Source organism: Episyrphus balteatus, chromosome 4 (assembly GCF_945859705.1).
Source record: "Episyrphus balteatus chromosome 4, idEpiBalt1.1, whole genome shotgun sequence".
Taxonomy (NCBI): Eukaryota; Metazoa; Arthropoda; class Insecta; order Diptera; family Syrphidae; genus Episyrphus; species Episyrphus balteatus.
Genome location: NC_079137.1, coordinates 36,321,350 through 36,335,981, shown reverse-complemented (window position 1 = coordinate 36,335,981; position 14,632 = coordinate 36,321,350).

Below are 14,632 nucleotides of genomic sequence, written 5' to 3'. Positions count from 1 at the left end.
AAAGTAAACTTTAAAAGAATTTTATTCTCCTTTACATTTTGATAAGAAACGACAAGAGTAATCCTCCAAACGAAAAGGGATTTTTCTTTAAAGGATTCTTTTTTTTTTTTATATATAAAAATCTGTGTATCTAAGAACACACTAATATCGTAATATCCTACTGACATAGTATCTCAGCGCACTCATCTAAATCGCATACAAATTTCAACTAGGATGAGTGGAATTTGCTCTGATTTTATTTTTTTTCTTGCTTGCTATTTTATTTTTTTTTGTGTGCAAATAAAAAATAAGAAAAAAAGGATATTTTTTTTTATTATTTTATTCATCCTCACTCTCTATGTTGAATGAATACTCTCAATGGAAATCTAAAGAGATTTTGAGGAAGGAAGGACCAACAAGCAAAAAAAAAAAAAATTGATTTTGAATCAGAATTGAAATTGGAATTGATTGCATTCGCAGACGTATAAACGTGTGCGGTGCTCCTTGGAGGAGTGTGGAGATGAATGTGGAGGTGCGATGAAATGAACTGAGAGTGAATAGGAAAGTTGTTTGTATTTTTCGTTGCGTTGAAAAAATATTCTTATTTTTTTTTTTTTCATTTTTTTGTGTGTTGCTTTTTAAATGAAAAAAAGGAATTGATTTTGTCGTCGTCGAAATAATAATTTGAAGGAGGAAAAAAATTTGTATTTTTGGCTTGGGTTCTCTCTCTTTGAATACTGAAAAGAGAATAAAGGGAAAAATTCAATATTTGCCTAAGGAAACACATTTTGCAAAAAAAAAAAAGAAAAAAAAAAAAATCATTTTTGTGTGCAAAGATATTTGCTTTCACAATGTAATACAATTACCGAAGGTATAGTGCGTGTGTGGTTGGAACTAAATTTTCAATTTAAATTATTATTGAATTTTAATATAAACAAATTTGAATATAAAAATTAGAGGCAAAAAAAGGATTCGATGAGAAATTCAGTTTTTATTCTTTTTTGGACACACGTGGATATTTTTATACACCTTTCTGTGTTTAAAGTTTTTAAAGAGAAAAAAGTTTTTGATTTTTTAAATATTTTACTCATATTTAAGTGTTTGTTTTTTTTACAAGATAGGAATATTTCAATTTTTAAACCGAGTAAAACTCTAAATTTTTAAATAAATCATATAATTAAACGGCGAGCATAGTTTTTGTGGTACAAATTACCGGGCCCCCAAAAACCGAAGGGGGATAAATTATACACGGAACGAAAGAGAATGACGCGTAGATGTGCAGAATCACATTTTTTTTTACTTTTTACTAACCGAAATAACGAAATTAAACAAATTAAAATTCGATACAAAATAAAAAAAAAACAAAAACAAAACAAAAACAAAAACAACTGGAATTCTATTGGAAAATTTCCAATCGACTGGAATGAAATGTCATTCATGACTGAATGAATGAATGAAAGCATTCAGCGAAAATCAAAAAACATTAAGGTGGGTTCACATTGGTGCGTTGTTTTAAGATCGCACGTAAACTATGGTTAACTTTCATTGTTTTAGTTATCTAAGTTTAGAAAGTAAGATGTTTGTTTTATTACCATGAATTTTTTTGTTAAAATCGAATTCTATTAAAATCAAGTCTATTACTTTTGATACCAATGAAATCTATTTTCGTCCTTTTCTCTCTTGAAAGAACATAAGAATTTGTCAGCAATTACACAAAGCCTCAAGAGGCGCGACTCTTTTTAAACATAATGAGTGCAAAAGAGAAAAAAAGATGAAAGAAAAAATTATCCGACCGGAGAGTCGTGGGTCGTGAGTCCGAGACTCTTTTTTGACGTTTCTTTTTCCACTTTTTCTTTTTTCAACATTCCTTCACATTTCTTTTTGCTTCTTGGTGCAATACAACAACAACAAATTTTAATTCAAAAGATAAATGTCAAATTTGAGTCCTTGACTCAAGAGGCATCGTGTAATAGTACGCGCCTCACAGAATGATTACACACCCGACAAACTATTTTGGTGCTATAAAGCTTTACAGATGCAATTGTTGCTTCTTTAAAGCATTATAGAAGCAAAATTGTTAGTAGGGCAGCCACACAAAAAAATATAAAAGTTCTGACCTGGGATTGCGACTAAATTTTTCATATAGTTTTTGGCTCGCTGAAACCGAATCCGAATTCCGTTTTGCTCCATCACGTCAGGTTTTCGAGATAACCTCATAAAATGTCACGAAAACAAAAAATTTGTTTCTCTGATCTGGATGTGCGAATATGTTAATCATATAGTTTTTGGATCACTGAATCCAGATTCGAAATCAATTTCGCCCTATCACGTCAGGTTTCTGGGATATCCTCAAAAAAATGTCAAAACCAAAAAAACAAAAGTTTTTACCTGGGGTTGCGACTAAATTTTTCATATAGTTTTTGGGTCGCTGAAACCAAATCCGAAGTCTATTTTGGCGTATCACGTCAGGTTTTTGAAATATCCTCAAAAAATGTCTAAACTCAAAAAAAAGTTCTTATCTGACATTTTTTGAGGATATCTCAAAAACCTTGACATAATACGGAAAAATAGAGTTTGAATTCGGTTTAAGCAACCCAAAAACTATATGAAAAACTGAGACGCAACCCCAAATAAGAAATTTAGTTTTTTTGGTTTTGACATTTTTTGAGGATATCTCAGAAACCTGACGTGATAGGGCGAAATTGACTTCGAATCTGGATTCAGTGATCCAAAAACTATATGATTTACATATTCGCATATCCAGATCAGAGAAAAAAAATTTTTGTTTTCGTGACATTTTTTTAGGTATCTCGAAAACCTGACGTGATGGGGCAAAACGGACTCCAGATTCGGTTTCAGCGACCCAAAAACTATATGAAAAACTTAGTCGCAACCCCAGGTCAGAACTTTTATTTTTTTTTGTGTGGGTGTGTTATCAAAAGAAAATTCGAAAAAAGAGTCAAGCCTCTTGAGGCTTCATGTAATAGCTGACTTTGACAGTTCCTTTACCATTTTACCAAGTTTTCACTTTTAGACGTTTACATTTTTGCATAAAAGGCACTAATATTTTATCGCCGCATGGCAAAGCGTTTTTCTTATGAGGTTCAGGGAAAACTAACAAAAACGTCTTTTTTGTTCCTTATCTACAATAACCTAAAAAGTGAAAAAAAAGGGAAATTTACAAAATTAAATTTTTTTATTTCTTTACATTTTTGCATTTTTTGCGTTTACATTTTGTCGCACACCAAATGCCGCATGACAAAGCGTTTTTCTTATGAGGTTCAGTGAAAACTAACAAAAATGTCTTTTTTTGTTCCTTAAAGCCTACAATAACCTAAAAAGTGAAAAAAAAGGGAAATTTACAAAATTAAATTTTTTTTTATTTCTTTCTAGCGCTATTTGTTTTTGTTTATTAAAGCAAAAAATAAGCTTTTTCCATCATTATTTTTGATTTTAAGGTAAGAAAAACTGTAAAAAAATGGATTTGAAAATTTTGTAAAAAAGAGTTAAGGTATAACTACAACGGCCACTTTTTGCAAAAAGTCAAAAAGTGAACATTTTCAAACTCATTTTGTGACATTTTTTCCCATCACAAAATTAAAAATATTGATTCAGAAAGCTTATTTTTTGGTTTAAAAAACAATTTTTGTAGTTTTTTTCAAAAAAAAAATAGCGCTAGAAAGAAATAAAAATTTTTTAATTTTGTAAATTTTCCACTTTTTCACTTTTTAGGCCATTGTAGTTATGCCTTTAACAAATTGTTTTTATACAAAAAAAATATGGTTTTCGCATTTTTTGTTTTAATTTTCTAGCCCGAAGAACCATACAAAAATGCGTTTGAAAATTGTCACTTTTGTACTTTTTCACTTTTTGAGCCAATGTAGTTAAAAGCCACTTAATGCAAAAAGTCAATAAGTCAACATTTTCAAACTCATTTTGTGATAGTTTTTTCGACCAAAAAATTAAAAATAATGATGCAGAAAGCTTATTTTTTGGTTTGAAAAACAATTTTTGTAGTTTTTTCCAAAAACAAATGGAGCTTGAAAAGAAATAAATTTTTTTTACTTTTGTAAATTTCCCACTTTTTAACTTTTTAGGTCATTGTAGTTAAGCCTCAAGGCTTTAAAAGTATAACTACATCGGCAACTTTTTGCAAAAAGTCAAAAAGTGATAGATTCAAACTCATTTTATGACAGTTTTTACGACGACAAAATAAAAAATAATGATGCAAAAAGCTTATTTTTTGGTTTAAAAAAAAATGTTTGGTAGTTTTTTCCAAAAATTTAAAAAAAAAACAAATATTGCTAGAAAGAAATAAAAAAAAAATTTAATTTTGTAAATTTCCCACTTTTTCACTTTTTAGGTCATTGTAGTTATGGTTTTAACATAAAAAAAACGTTGTTGTGCGACGCAGTTGTCGTGGTAATGCCTTAAGAATTGATTTGTTTGATTAAAAAATGTCGCTTCTCACCACATAGTACCACGGATTACCTTTTTACTACTGTATATTATGAAGATCTACACCTGAACGCACCTTTAATAAATGTGAACATATCTTTAATCATTATTAAGTGGTTGAACGCATTCATTAAAATTTTCCTGGAAGATTTGACATTTCTCAAACGTCAAGCTGAAAGTTTTCTTCGTATTGTTAATTTAAAACACCAACTTCAAATAAAGAGTAAATTCTAATTGAATATCGTTTTTTTATTGCGGAAAAATATAAAATAAATAAAAAAAAAAACATTTGCGATCAAAATATATTTTTTCCTGGCATAGTTATTGTGAAAAAGTCAAATTACTGTGACTTTTCCTCCCGTGATTGTCTTCAGTATATTTTGTCTCTGTAAAACGACAGCATACGGCCAAAACAATTAACTTTCTACTTCATCTTCACTCAGATCTTAATATCTGCAATTTCCTATTGATTTTGATTTAATTGAATTTATATTACCGAAGAAAATAAACAAAATTATTGATCAAGGAATCTCTGGTTTTATTTTGCAGGAGTTGTTTTGATTTCAGATTGACGTACGTGTTAAAATTGTTGTCAAAGGACACACACACAATCGCAAAAAGAACTCGGTCTGTTTTCATGTTCCTACAAGCTAAATGAAAAAAAAAATGTTGTGAATGACAAATTTGAGTGAAGTTGGTGGAGGTTGAATGATTGACGGATGGAATTTGAACGAATGGAACATGAAACAGGTTGAATTGAATTGAAATGCAAGGTGCAAACACAATGCCCTTAAGGAGATTACACTTTGCATTTTCTTTTTCGATACTTTTTTTTACGTAGTTGAGCGTAGTTAAAACGTAGTTCAACAATATCTAAATCAGGCTTAAAATATATCAAAAAGTAGGTATATTATATATTCCTGTGTAAAAAGTGTAGTTAATCGTAAGAAAACAACAACAAATACTATAAAAAATAAAGAAACTATTTTGGTATTATTGTTTTCAAAATTGTTGCAAATAAAAAAAAAATAAAGAAATTGGCACTCGAATTTCGAGGGCTGGGTCGGCTAGTATTGATTAAACGCTGACTGATAGTCCAGTGCATTTATAATTTTGACCCGGTTGATTGTACTAGATCCAAATTTTAGTTTTTCATACAATAAGAAATTTGTTACAAACCAAAACACTTGCAAAATTCACCTTCTGACAACCATTTTGGATTTTAGGAGTTTTAAGATAAAATGAAAACCGTTTGAGCAGTTTTTTTTTTTTTAATTTATAACTTTATTTTATTAAAGCAAAATTTCTATCATTTATCTAAATATAACATATTTTTTAGAAAATATTAATAAACACTTAAAAACGAAAAAAATTGTATGTACAACTCCTTTTTAAAAAAATGTTTTTTTTTTTTTTTTTTATTTTAGAAGTTTATGAAAATGTTTTAATATTTACGGTTACACTGAGAAAAAAACAAAATCATTTTAAGATTTTATAAATATGAAATTCAATATCTTATCAATTTAACAAAAAATACTGTAAAATTGTGTTTTTATGTTAATTAACAGATCAAAACAATAATTTAATTACCAGAAAGTTATTTAAATATCAAAATTTTGAAATTATTTTTGACATTAAATTTCCAGCCAGCTTTCAAATAAAATTACCTAAATTGGGAGGATTTTTTTTTGGCAGTTGACCAATCAGAGACCGAGAAATATCCTTAACATTTAGTCCCTAACGTTTCTGAACCTGCCCATATTTATTTTAAACCTAAAATTAAAAAATGTCAAAATTGATATTTTATTTTTCGCTCCACATAAAGGTCTCTATATATACGAGAAATTTAATACTTAAGGTATAGCCTTTATGGGAGGCACCTTTAATATTACTATCACACATGTTGTGGTAAATAAAACTGTTTATTATAACTGTAAAAACTCAGTTTCTCTTCTAAAAATCAAGCCATTACCTATTAAATTTTTTACTTTTATTATAAAAAGAGCTATTTGCTTCAACATGAGTGAGAGTACGTTAAATTAAGCCTTTATTTACTGATTGAGCCCACAAAGTTGGAATTAATAAACAAAGATGCTAGAAAAGCAACATTTTAAAAATACCATCCTCCAAAAGATAAAGCACAACCGATTCAGTTTTCAATGAGAAACACTGAGAAAACCTTCAAAACGCCCTAACAAATCCTGCCATTATGTAAGATTGTAACTACCTACATAAATGCAAAAGAAATATCATCAATTCATCAGTAATGAAGTAATACAAAACGGAGAGGCTTTTCGATTCCAACCTGATCAACCCTACTGGCGGATCATAAGATTGAAAAAAATGTTACGTATACGCCACCGTGTTCCTTAATTGTCACATTTCAAATTTATCTTCAAGCTAAATTAACGTATGGATAAATTCCATCAGCATTAAATTGAGTTTGGGATTGCTTTAAAATCGTAAACTCACATGAAAATACAAAAACAGTTTTATCAAGATTTCACCTACTTAACCGCCATGCGACAAACAGCAAAAAAATGAATACCATGAACGAGAGGGTGTTTTTTTTCTAAAAGATCAGCATTAGGTATTGATATTATAAGCTAATCTTAGGAATGTTTTTGAACAGATCAGTCAAGTCAGAAATCGAACGATTTGCTGGTCACTGTGTCGTATGCGTAATATTTTGTATAAACAAACTTGACCAGTTAATATAAAATTTCTGAAGCTGCTCTCACCAAATTTAACTAATATACTTTTAGTATCATTTTATAAATGATTTTCTTATTGGTCGTTTAAGATTTGATTCCCAAATTTATCAACGTGTATTTACCCATAATTTCAATACAGTCGTAATGCACATTTACCGAACATATTCTATTTTCAGTACGTTATTAAAGCCAATAAATCAATATACGAAACATTATAATTTATAATTTTCTGGTACCATATGACTTGGATTTTTAAAATTTAACATGCGAAATCAAAAACCCTTAGATATTTTCTAGTATCTGATATAAGTCTTTTCATACAAAATTCAATTTATCCATAACATTCAGTTAATTTATGAAATTCAATATCCTCTTTTCTTTTAAATCCCTGCACGTTTTATTTTCCAATCAACATGGCCAGACCAATGTTATTATGAATTCCACTAGCGTTTTGCACACACAAGAGATACAAAAAAGAAAAACTCTTTTTTTTTTCTAGTGAAAAGCCCTCATGTGAGGGCTAGGAAATTCCAATCTGACAGGAAATCTTTCAAAAACGGAATTTAATTTTCTTCAAATAAACTGTTGAATGTTACGATTTTACCCAACACACATAAATATTTGTTGCATGCACTATATATCAGTGTATTATTATTTGGTTAAGGAAAATAAAGGACAAATAACTTGAAGTCCAATGTATTTCTTATATCTATATACAAAAGATAAGGAGTGAATTTTTATCAAAGTTGCGCAATATTCAAGAATCACACACACATACAAACAAATAAACAAACAAATACATTTACTCAAACTATAGGAATCATATCAATGTTGGAGTGGAGTATTATTGGATATATATTTGGCGCTGCAGAAAGAATACAAAATAGAAAGAATTGTCAATGCTGTTGTCAGTGTTGCTGCAAGTTTTTCCGATTTTTTTTTTAATGTTTTTTTTTTTTTTTTTTTTTTTTTTTTGAACCACATTCCACTTACAAGTTATCGGTAACCACTTAGAACTAATTATTTATTTCTTTTCATTACCACATGCCACTTCCCAATTAGTTCATAGCACTTACCACTTATAACTTACCAATTACCACTTACCCCTTAGCACTTACCATTTACCATTTACCACTTACCACTTATAACTTACCAATTAGCACTTACCACTTACCATTTACCATTTACCATTTACAATTTACCATTTACCATTTACCATTAACCATTTACCGTTTACCATTTACCATTTACCATTTACCATTTACCATTTACCATTTACCATTTACCATTTACCATTTACCATTTACCATTTACCATTTACCATTTACCATTTACCATTTACCATTTACCATTTACCATTTACCATTTACCATTTACCATTTACCATTTACCATTTACCATTAACCATTTACCATTTACCATTTACCATTTACCATTTATTATTTACCATTTACCATTTACCATTTACCATTTACCATTTACCATTTACCATTTACCATTTACCATTTACCACTTACCACTTACCACTTGCCACTTACCACTTACCACTTTCAACTAACTATTTGCCAAGAATTGGAAAAAAAACATTTGTTTATGTTTCGCAACTAAACACCGATAACGAAGTAAAATTTCATTAAAAATTTAATTTTTGTCCTATTTTTCAACACTCTGGCAACACTTTCCGGTGTTTTTCTGCAACAGAATCAAAGGGCGTGTGGGATGGTGGTTGAATATGCTTGTTTGCAGTCCACATCTAGGATTACGATGATAGCTATCGCATGGTGGTGGACGGTGAGTGTCGGTGTGGCAGTGCGGTGGAGAAGTTCTCTGCAATGCGAATTTTTCCAATGCACAACAAGCATCTGATCGATAAGTGTTTTTCTTTTTCGTATATATTCAAGGGATGGGAGGGTGGTTTGTTGGTTAATGGTTCTGGTAGGCATTCTGGCGGAAGGAGATAGAGTGGTTTTTTTCATCGATACAAAGTGCGGAATACTATTCAAAGAGAATGTAAAATTTTTTTTTCGATTTTTTGTTTTTAACACTTTGATATAAAAACTCTTTTGTTTGGAAAAAGAAAAAAACTATTCAACTTTGCTGTAGCGTTTTATATTCTCGTAGTAATAGACTTTATGGATGTATTTTCTATAGACTTTTATATATTTTTTTTTACTCTAATTTGAGAACTATGTAGATTGAACTGTCAAATGCATATGACCTGGCTTACATGGTGACAAAAGAAAAGTTACAATTGTTTTTTTGTGGAAACACCTGTGGTTTTTATGGAGAAGCTTACAACTATTTAATTTCAACATTAAGTGTGAAATGACAATGACAATGCAATAAAAAAATGCAATAACCCTCTGTCGGCACACGGGTGAGAATTTGGCATACAAAATAAAAAGTGATCACAAAAAAGTGTCTTTACAAGGGTGAAAATATATTTTTTTGGAATTATGAATACAAAATTCGAATTCCTTGGAAAATTCTACATCAATTTCATATATGATTCTCTATAAAATAGTGAGACCGAAAAAAGTTCTAGCGACATGAAAAAGTATAAACCAAATTCGCAAAAAAGAGGTGTGCCTACAGAGGGATAAAGTATGTGTTGTTTCTAATTGTAAATTGTAAATTTGAAAATAAATCTTAAAGTTACAATGAATGAGTTAAATAGGCCTATGAAAAATCTATAGAATAATGTATGTATATTTGAATCGGATTTAACAATTTTGTATAAAAACACCTTTTATATTCATTAGATTGAATTCCTCTTTACATTATTACGTTGGTTTTACGTAAGTAAAGAAAAACGATATTTCATCAACACTCTTAAGTAACAAATATTTGATTTGAAATATAAAACTGATATGAAAGGATACACTGTCAGTTCAAGTACTTTCCTAGTAATAATTTTCATTAAAAATCTTCTTTGGAAGCGGAAGTCCTTTTAAGTGGGAAAATAAGAAAAAATCTTTCATGATGCAAGCTACGATTGAACTCTAGATCTATTTTATTTTCTTTAAAGGTTAGTAAGTCAAAAATCAATAAGTTAAAGAAAAGTGCTACTAAATTTTTTGTAAAAGTACCTAAACAGTCAACGTGTACATGTACAGGTTATATGATCTTTTATTAGAGATTTTACGAAAAATAAGAGAATACAATATTAGGTCATGATAAAAGAACTGGCCGCTTGATCAATTTCATATTAATTTTTAGGGAGGTTACCATCAAACATTGCAATGAAGAAACCTACACTAAACTGATAAATTCAGTAAAAAACTAAAAAAAAGGAAGATATTTACTAAATACTTCGGCGGACTTCGTTACGTCTCTTCTATTTACTTTCAATTTTGAAGTGTATAGGTCTTTACAAATAAAAGAATGTTTTTTTTTAATTCTAATGATCTCATTATCAAGATGTTTTCAGGCTTAAAGGAAATAACAGAGAATATGAAATAGTAGGTACGAATTTAGGCTATTTATTTAAGTTGGAAAACTAATTTTTTTGAACCCCGCGACTTGAAGCTGCCAGACATTTTGATTCGTTATTATAACGCATACGGCTATAAAACTGCATATGTACTCTTTCTTATCTCCATTCCTAAAATTTGCTGTCAGGTCGAGGTACATAAAAATTTCATTCAAAAATCGTTCCAAACAAAATTTGAAAACAAAATTTTGAGTTGACTACCCTAACAATTTAGTAGTATGAAAATAGATTTTGGCTAATTCTTAGACTTACCCGATTTGCACACAAAATTTCATAAAAATCGTTTCAAAAATATATAAAACAATTTTTGGTTGGACCATATACAAAAAAAGTTTTTGATTGGACCACCCTAACCATTTTATGATATGAAAATTCATGTTGGCCAATTTTATCAGACCTACCCGACATACACAAAAAATTTCGTAAAAATCGTTCAAAAAAGATATAAAAAAAATTTGGCTGGACCACCCTAATAATTTAGAGGTATGAAAAATAGATGTTGGCTTATTCTCTGACCTATCCGATATGCATACAAAATTTCATAAAAATCTGTCCAGCCGTTTTTAGCAGACCAGAAGTAGTTAACATTTTAGCAGAAATAATTGAGTGGTGATAGCCAATTTAAATGTTCCTATATCAAGTGAAAGATTTTTGTTCCTATTATTAATTTCGAGTCGTATAGTGTTTTGTGTTTTATTAAGATGAGATAGGTAATCGCTTGTACATAAAGCGTAACTGAGTCAACGAGTTTGTCATTAGCCTTAATTTTATGTATTTACTAGTTATTAAAACAAAAATTAATTTGTAAAATAATACGTATACGCCCGAGTGTACCAAAATCCATGGACACTTAGAAACACACATAGTTAAAAGAATACGAACATAGTTGTCCCACAATTCTTTCGGTCTGTATAAGAATTTAAAGGCTAAACTTCTTAATTTCTTAAAAATAGTGGGGCGGTTAAGCATTAAAAAAAGAGCTCAACTGTGCGCTTAGTAATAAAAACATGAAATTAACATCGTTGCTAGGAGTCAATTATAAGAGTTATTTTGAGATATTGGACCGCTTTGTATTCCTTCCGGAAGGGTAGATACAAGAGATTCGTTTGTGTTGAACTCGCTTATTACCATATCATAGTATAGGTAATGAAATATTTTTATTAGTATGATACAATAAAATATTGATTTACCCTACAATAAGACCTATAACTTCCTTCTAATAGAAATTTTACAAAGTTTAATTCGTTACCATAACAACCTGATTGCTAGCTCTGTTTCCTTTAAAAAAAAAAAAAAACAGAGTATGTTTCAATAATTCAAACAGAAATTATTTCTACATTAAACACACAAAGTTAACCTTCATCTTAGATATTCATTTTACTTTTTTTCTGGTTTATTCCCAAGAGAGTAAAAATTGAAAATACTAATCATCCACAAAAAAAAAAAATAATAAACAATGGAAATTCATCCAATTTTTATTTCAATTTTCATGACTCCCATCCAATATTTTCAATAATTCAATTCACAAACCAATTTCTTTTTATTACAAAAAAAAAAGTAAATAAAATAAAAACGAATCTTGATTACCTACTCTCAGTCTGACTGCCTCCAGCTGTTGAACAATACAATTCCATTTATATAGGTTTTTTAGTTCATTTATTTATTGATTCTACGATTTTGACCGTGAAGCGACTTTGTGAACTTATTTCATAAAGCTTGAATACTTTCTAATGACCTTTAATCAGTTCCTGTTAATAATCATAACAATCGATTTGATTCGGTGGTGGGGGTCAAACCTATAAGTCAAATACACATAAAAACTTGTTGCTTCTAACCAATCACTCAAACAAAAAGAAAAAAAAAAATCACAGAGAGAAATAAAGTCAATATAAGAATATGTCTTATAGATTTTTCGAAAACCACCCTTATACCTTGTCACTGTCATGGATATTATCCCAGCCATCGCAGAAATGTCATTTTCAACCAATAAACTGTTGTTTTCTTTCTCTTTATTTACAAAGTTTGTCGTAATATGAAAAATCAAGAAACTAGGGCAACAACAACCATCAAAAACTTTAAGGTTTTGACCTGCTAAGCTATGAAGGAGCAAAAATGAAAATAAAAATACAACAAAAAACAAAAGTTGTGTGCTTCAACGTCAAAAACAACTTGCTAACTTGAGTAGTTCCAAAGTACGAGTATGAATACAACAAAACCATCTGTGAACCCAGTCATTCCAAAGAAAGGTTATAAAATATTAACAAAACAACATAAAACGTGGGTGGGTATATATAGTTGGATAGAGGTGCCTTTTACCCTACCATCCCCTATTTACTCCTACTAGAGCGGGTAGAAAAGTAATAAAATGCCCTTGTATATATTTTTATTTTGGTTTTATTTTGGTCATGTTTACTCAGTGGGGCCTGTAAAAAAAAACTTGTAACGTTGTTTGTCATAGAGGAAATCAAAACACAGAGGAATAAAAGGTGTGTCTAAAGTCTAACGTAATTAAATATTGAAGGACAAACATTAGGAACATAAGAACATTATTTCAAATTAAACTTACATCCGTCCATTATTAAAACCAATAAGCAATCAGGTTGTGTGATACATTTCTGAAATTAAAAAAAAAAAAAAAAAAATGATTTTTAATACAGTTAAAAAATTGTACTACAAAAATGGAAACAATACTTAATAGATTTTGTAACCACCGGGGCCCCGGGGCAAGACCATTATTTATTTTTAGGTTTATTTTAATGTTTTAATAGCCGTGTTTTATTGGTACTTAGTATTTTACTGAGTAAACATTTTATGCTGTGAAAAACAACAATTTATTACTTTTATTTATTTATTAATGATCCTTATTGTTGAAGGATCAAAAGTGTATAAGTTTAGAAAAAAAATTTCTCAATAAACCAACAAATAAAAAACTTTTGTTTATCCTTAGCAATCTTTTGTTGTTGTTTCCCGTGTAAAATTTTACTGAGCTAAGTACTGAGTTACCAATAAAACGCGGCTAATATGTTCGTAATGCTATACTTACTTAAAATGTCTATCATAAAAGTAGTAAATACTTGTACTCGGGGCCCCCAAAATTATATATTTAGAGACCCCTAAAATAAAATTTTTTTTAGCTTAGAATTGATAGTTCTTGGGGCCTCTGTTCTGAAGTAATATGTACAGGTACACATTTGATTTTCCATCATCAAACATAGTTTATTTCTTTTGGGGCCCCTAAAATATAATATAATTTTTTTGGAGCCAAGAATTAATAGGTATTGGGGCTTCTGTTCTAAAGTAATATTTGGAATGCCACCAATAACGTAATGTTTTTATTTTGGGCCCTGATGTATTTATGTTGGGGCCCCTGAATTGATATTTAATTTGCCATTTGATTGTTTTGAACCACTGAAGTAATAGCTTTTGACGATCCTAAAATAATATTTGTCATGCCATCAGAAAATTTGATGAATATTTTTGGGCTCCTTAGTAATAGATTTTGGGGCCAACAAATTAATTTTTAATTTAATAAATTATTTTTTGGTACCCTTCATATAATATTTTTGGAGCCCCGAAGTCATATTTTTGGGGCTCCTAAAGTAATATTCAGTAATCCATCAACAAATGTAATTTAATTTAAAAAACAATTTTTTTAATTTATTTTTCTTATTTTGACACCCTGAAGTAAAGGCTTTTAGGGCCCCCCTAGCCTGAAGTTGTGTGTTTTCTTGGGGACCCTAATGTATTGACTTGAAGTAATATTTGGTGCCATTAACAAAACTTTTTTTGCTTTTTTGGGGCCCCTAATGTATTATTTGAGGCTATGAGAACAATAGTGGCGTAAGCCACAAAAAGGAAGTTTTGAGCTACGAGTGATTTAAGATACAGGGTTTTTCAAAACAACACTTTTTTGAGTGCCATCTTGTTCTGAGTGTATCAAGCTGCATAAATCTATTTTTGTAATAAAGTAGATATATTAAGAGACCAA